The sequence below is a fragment of the Ailuropoda melanoleuca genome, chromosome 15 (genome assembly GCF_002007445.2).
Source record: "Ailuropoda melanoleuca isolate Jingjing chromosome 15, ASM200744v2, whole genome shotgun sequence".
In the NCBI taxonomy this organism is placed as follows: Eukaryota; Metazoa; Chordata; class Mammalia; order Carnivora; family Ursidae; genus Ailuropoda; species Ailuropoda melanoleuca.
Genome location: NC_048232.1, coordinates 60,689,836 through 60,695,835, shown reverse-complemented (window position 1 = coordinate 60,695,835; position 6,000 = coordinate 60,689,836). Strand labels below are relative to the sequence as shown.

The 6,000-nt window shown below is 45.7% G+C and overlaps 1 non-coding gene across 1 annotated transcript; it reads left to right on the top strand.

Moving 5' to 3' along the window:
• Positions 1 to 5,500: 5,500 nt before the first annotated feature.
• LOC117796557 lies at positions 5,501 to 5,604 on the top strand. The gene has a single exon (XR_004621108.1). It is a non-coding gene; the product is annotated as a U6 spliceosomal RNA (small nuclear RNA).
• Positions 5,605 to 6,000: the final 396 nt, after the last annotated feature.

The window sequence follows — 6,000 nt, the reverse complement described above, 5'->3', positions numbered from 1 at the left end:
TCAGGCATACAAAGATGAGTAAGACGTGGTTCCTCCTTCAATGACATCAGTGTCTTTTGGTGAAGAGACATAAGTGAACAAGCTTATATCTTGTTAACTTTATATAACAAAGGGATAATAAATATATTTCCATTGCACTTGGGTGCCCCTTCTATAAGCAACATATAGTGCACACATGCTGATTTTTGAACATTCATTATCTGCTCCATTTAAAAAAAAATTTTTTAAAGATTTTTATTTATTTGAGAGAAAGAGCATAAGCGAGGGGAAAGGGAGAAGTGGACTCCCTGCTGAGCAGGGAGCCTGACGTGGGGCTTGATCCCAGGACCCCAGGATCATGACCTGAGCCGAAGGCAGACGCTTAACCAACTGAGCCACCCAGATGCCCCTATCTACTCCATTTTTATTTCCTTTTGAAGGATGACATCTCCCCCACTGGCAAGTGTGATGAGACTGTTAAGTCCAGGTGCCCTGAGCCCTCTACTAACCAAAAAACAGCCACCTGACCAACTTGGAACAAATATTCACTCTTTAGAATCAAAATCTTGAAAAGGGGATAGAAAGCTAGAAAACAATTCCCCAGAAATGATGGAAAATCATTCATTTTGGGCAGGACATGACAATGCTGTTGAATAACTCCTACACTTACCTCATCCCCACACCTCACCAGTTTCTATCAATTTCTGAGTCTTCTGGTCTATCCTGAGGGTTGACAGAAATACTCCCAATAAATTCCCATTATTAAACAATAAAAGATCCCCTAGATGAGATATGGGTTGTCGGGGGAAGATCGCAAGCAGGAAAACCAGTTAGGAGACTACCACAGTGATTCCGGTGAAAGAGGGTAACAGATTGAACTCAGGCTGGAGAAATGGAGAGGGGGAAGATGGATTCCAGACTCAGAGGTGAGAGAGCTTAGTTGGACTTGGTGACTACCAGATGTGGACAGCCAGGAATATGAAGAATAGGATGAGGAGCTTTTCAGTGAAAGAGAGTAGGACAGCTCCCCTCACCTCTTTTCTGTTGGTCTAGAGGCTATATTTTGAGTCAGCCTCAGTTTTGGCAGTATTTTCTTACTCGCTAAGGCTGTCTTCTTCCCACTCCACCCTCCCAGCCCTGAGATGAATATGATTTCCTCCTAAAAAAGACCCTCCCCAATATCTAGAAGTCTTGGCAAGGACACCAAATTCCTTTTTTCATCTTATCTCCTAAGCCCCGGGGTACATGTGCAGTAGATTCTTAGAAACAGTCCTGGGTGGCACGTCGTAGTCCAACATCAACAGGCTAACTCTAACGATGACTCCATGTCACAAGCATACTTACTATACTTGTGATCCCATTTACATTCTCATCTCTGCAACCACAGCCCACGCAGTTCACACAGCCTCACCTGGGGGGGTTCCCAGGGTGCCCTGCGCTTACAGGCTTTGCTACAGAGGAAGGGTATTCAAGTGCTTGTGGTCATGTGGAAAGAATCCAACAGCACTCGGGTGTGAAGAGTTGGACTCGATGGACTGTCCTGTCCCTTCCAAAGGGACGGGCAGATGGCAAGCTTTGTGAGTCAGTGCCCTCTCTGCCTGCCTGTCCTTTGTACCAGTCTTTTGGACCAATAAATACAGTGACACCCATAACTACAACCTCTTATCTGCAGGAAAATAAGCCGGTAGGGAAGTTGTGCAAGACACGCAACATCTACAAGAACTACGGATTTCCCCCTCTCTAGAAAGCCCCTAAGCCCTGGATTTGGGAAGGCTCACTTTTGAGATGGAAAAGATGAATAGGTAATAGCTCCAGCTGGATCTTTCTCTAGTTTCTCTTATTGGAAGATACCTTGGAACTTGAGCGTCTTCACACAAATAAACAAAAAAAGGTAATGAGCATATTCACAAACACTAGTGGTACTTGAAATATCCCATTATTTCCTAGGCAATCTTCTGAAAAATAAAAGCAATGTATTGGTGTGTTCTAGTAGCTTTCGGATGCCCAGCATTTTCAAAACCGTATTGTTGAATAGCTCCCATATTTAATCTGTCTTAGTAAACAATAGGCTACAGACACTCAGATTATAAAAGAAATCTTGATGGATGGGAGAAGGAAAAGGACAGTGTCTCATGTACAATTTATGTTCTAAGGCAATTTCTGCTGGATGATTGGATTATTGTATTTGTTACAGCTTGATCACCTGTATTTCATTTCAAATAAATTTTCTGCAGTCTCTTTGCCAACAAAGCACATTTGACAGAAATGCCTCAAAATCAATTTATACGACTTCACCAGTTTTATGCATTTTAAATTCAAGGAAACAACAATTAGGATATTTTCAACGATGAAAAGAACTCCATTAAGCTGCCACAAATGTCAAAAGTTCCTGGCTATGCTAACACTTATGTAATTGTTCTGGAAACCCCACGCACCGGAATAGACCTACAACACTAGGCATGACTCACTGAATATTTCTATGCACATAGAAATTTAGAGCATCTCTCTAAAATGCTCTCCAGTTGGGATATATTTTTTCAAAGGGAAAAAAAAAAAGACAAAATATGGTCCATCAAATCCAAAAGTTCTTTCTGTAATTTTTTTGGAAAGTACTGCTTCAGACGAGAGCCTTAGAAGATGCTGCTGTTGTCACTAATAAAGCAGCAGATGGGCTAGCGTTAGAACAGGTTGAAACTTTGTAATCTTTCCTGAAAAAAAAAATAAAACAAAACCTAAAAACCCCCAGAGAACATGTGGGTTCTCAAATTTCCAAATGGTCCTCATTTCCTCTTGCGACTTTATTCCCAAGTCTGTTTTTGAAAAGTTGTGTCTGGTAGCCTCTGACTGGTGTCCTAATGCCCTGAGCGACGTCAGGGAAGATGATACGCGCCATGAAGAGCTCAGCAGTACAGACAGGCCTGGGCCCTCAACGCTAAGGCTCGCTGGTAGCATATATTCTGATAGTTTCGACTGGATGCCTCGTGCAAGTCCAAATTCTTACGGGGAATTTACAAAAGCTTATGGCATACCTGTGTCCCCGAAAGCCGATGTTTGGTGGTACCTTTAACACCGAGGTAATGCACTCGTCATTGGCAATAGTCACGGAATTGGGAATTCAATCAATGGTGAGCCAAACCAGTTTTGTGGATGGGAAGGTTCCAAGGGCACTTCCGGCAGGCAGCTGAAACAGGTTGTAGATGGGAGTTTTTGTGTAGGCAGCAAAGAGGCAGATCAGCCCTTTGGAGGCCATTGGCAGGCCACCCCAAGGAGGGAGAAGAGGAGGAGTCTGGTGGGCAATAACCATCCGCGAACCGAACACAGCCCGGGGTGAGCCCCAGGGCCAAGGACAGGGCTTGAGAAGAGACCCCGAGCCCTGGGGAGTGCGGAAAAGAAAAGGCAGAATTCCAGTGTTAGAGAAACTTTGAGGCAAAATGTGGAAGAAAGAAAGAGACCAAGTCAGTTGTTAGGACTGGAACACCAGGGAGAGCCTGTAACAGGAATAAGGAGGACGCCTCATAGCTGGCAGTGAAGCAGGAGCTCAGAACAGACTCCAAAGCCCACCGGACCAGACAGCGAGCAAGGTGAACTACTGTGTCTCCTCGGCGCAGGAGCGGGCTTGGGCTCCGGCCGGGCCGCGGGGCTCTGCAGCCCCAGCCAGAGGTTGAGACTGAATCAGGGCGGGGCGCCAGGCAGATGGTGGGGCACCACCCACACCAAAGGCCTCGTGGCCCCCAGCCCTTTCTTTCACAACTTCACTCCCATCTCTTTCTCTTTTTTCTTGAACTTTTAAGATCTACTCTCACAACAATGTTCTTTTTCTTTTTTTTTTTTTAAGATTTTATTTATTTATTTATTTATTTATTTATTTATTTGAGAGAGAGTGAGAGAGAACACAAGTGGGGAGAAGAGGCAAAAGCAGGTTCCCTGAGAGCTGGGAGCCCAACTTGGGGCTCAATTCCAGGACCCTGGGATCATGACCTGAGCCAAAGGCAGACACTTAACCGAGTGAGCCACCCAGGTGCCCCTCTCTCAGCAACTTTCAAATGTACAATACAGTATTATTGACTGTGGCCATCATGCTGCACGCGATCTCCCCACGACTTGTTTATTTTATAACTGGAAGTCTGTGCCCTTTCTGCAAGCTGTTTTTGTTACCCTGAAACTCACAGCCCACACTCCTCAGGCTGCTCACCTTCTAGGATTCAGTCCGAAGAGCATCTTCTGTGTGAAGCCCTTCCTGGCTTCTCTGGGTTCCAGAGGCATTTTATACAACTATCTGTTGTGACACTTTATACACTTTGCCTCGTCCTGTTTTTCTTTACCCACCTCTCTCCCCACTAGCCTTCAAACTTCTTGCCAAATGAGTCTTGGCATCTCCTAAGCCCAGCCTAGGACCAGCACAGTATAAGATCTCAATAAATATTTGATGATAAATGGAGTGAACAAGTGTTTATTAAATTCAAATCGATCCACTGATAAATAAGGTAATGAATGAAGTAATTGTTAACACTTCCATCTATTGATAAATAAGGTAATGAATGAAGTAATTGTTAACACTTCCATCTATTGACAAAAAACACGAAATATTAACCGTCGCCAACATTCGTGCACTGCTTGCTGTCTGTCCTGGGCTTCTATGCTCAATCCTTCACGTAGATTATCTTATTTCATCTTCACAACCACCCAAGGTGTAGGGACTATTATAACACCCATTATACAGATAAGAAAATGGAGGCATTATGCTAACATCTTTAAGAACTCGATCTGATCTGGGATCTGTATATTCTACTCAGCAGAATTCCTCATTCCTTGGGCCTTCTGCTTGCCGCAGGCGATGTGGCTGCTGCTGGAGGTTGGGAGGAAGCTGGGATCAGGCTCCCTCGTCTCCCTGCTTCCCTGCTTCTTCCCCATGTCTTTCATTAACAAGACGCTGCCCCACGCAGTCCTACTGGCAAGTCCCACAGGATGTCTACCCCTTCCTTTCCTGATGGGTAAAGCCTCACTGGAATTGGCCAGAGTTCCCTACTTCTCCTTTACGTTTTTCCCCTTGCTCGCTGTAAGGTGTAGGCTGTGGCAGAAATTGAAGTGAAATGATCAGGAGTTTTCCTCTGCATCTGATATTGACATATCTACCTTGTTGTGAGGACCACACAGGACTTTACGTACATCACCCTCTTCAGTCCTTGGCCTACCCGATGAAGGAGCTGTCTTCATCCCTCAACATACATGTGAGCCACCGAGATTCCCAGAGGGTTAGTTAGCAACTTGCCTAATGTCCTAGAAGCTAGAAGCAGAGCCAGGATTTGAACCTCCAGTCTCATGCAACTCAGCAAATATCTACGGATCACCTCATCCCCTTCCCACACAGCATGCTGCCACCAGTACCCTTTAGTGTTGAGGACACGGCCATAATCGCCTTCCCTGGCTGTCGGTCAGGGTCTCCTTCAAAGCATGCCGTGGAGGCAGTTGTTTAATCTACCTATCTCAAAAGTCAGAGTGCTAAAAAATAAAAAAAGTCACAGTGCTCACTGCAGCAGCACATACAGTAAAACTGGACCCGTACAGGGAAGATTAGCGTGGCCTCTGCACCAGGATGGCCCACAAACTCATGACGTCCATGTTTTTTCAAAGAGGGCCCTTGCTGTGAGGAGCACCAGGTATTGTATGGACGTGACGCATCACGGTACCGCACCCCTGCAACTAATATGACGCTGCATGTTAACTAACTGGAATTTAAATACAAACTTTTTAAAAAGTCACAAGCATCCAATTCGTGGGTGGAAAATCAGCTAAAATTCGAGACCGCAGCCGTGGACGACAGTGGGTACGAAGAGCAGCGTCTCCAGTGAGAGAATCCCGAATCTCGCTCCTGACTTCTGCCCTTCTGCTCTGCTCTCGGGCTCCTGCGCTCCCAGTCTACACGCAGCCCTTTCTGTGGGCCTGTTCACGATGAGGGGCGACGAGCTGCCGGGAAAGGATGCAGCGGAGGGAGAGCGGACGGAGAGCTGCAGTCCACGGCCG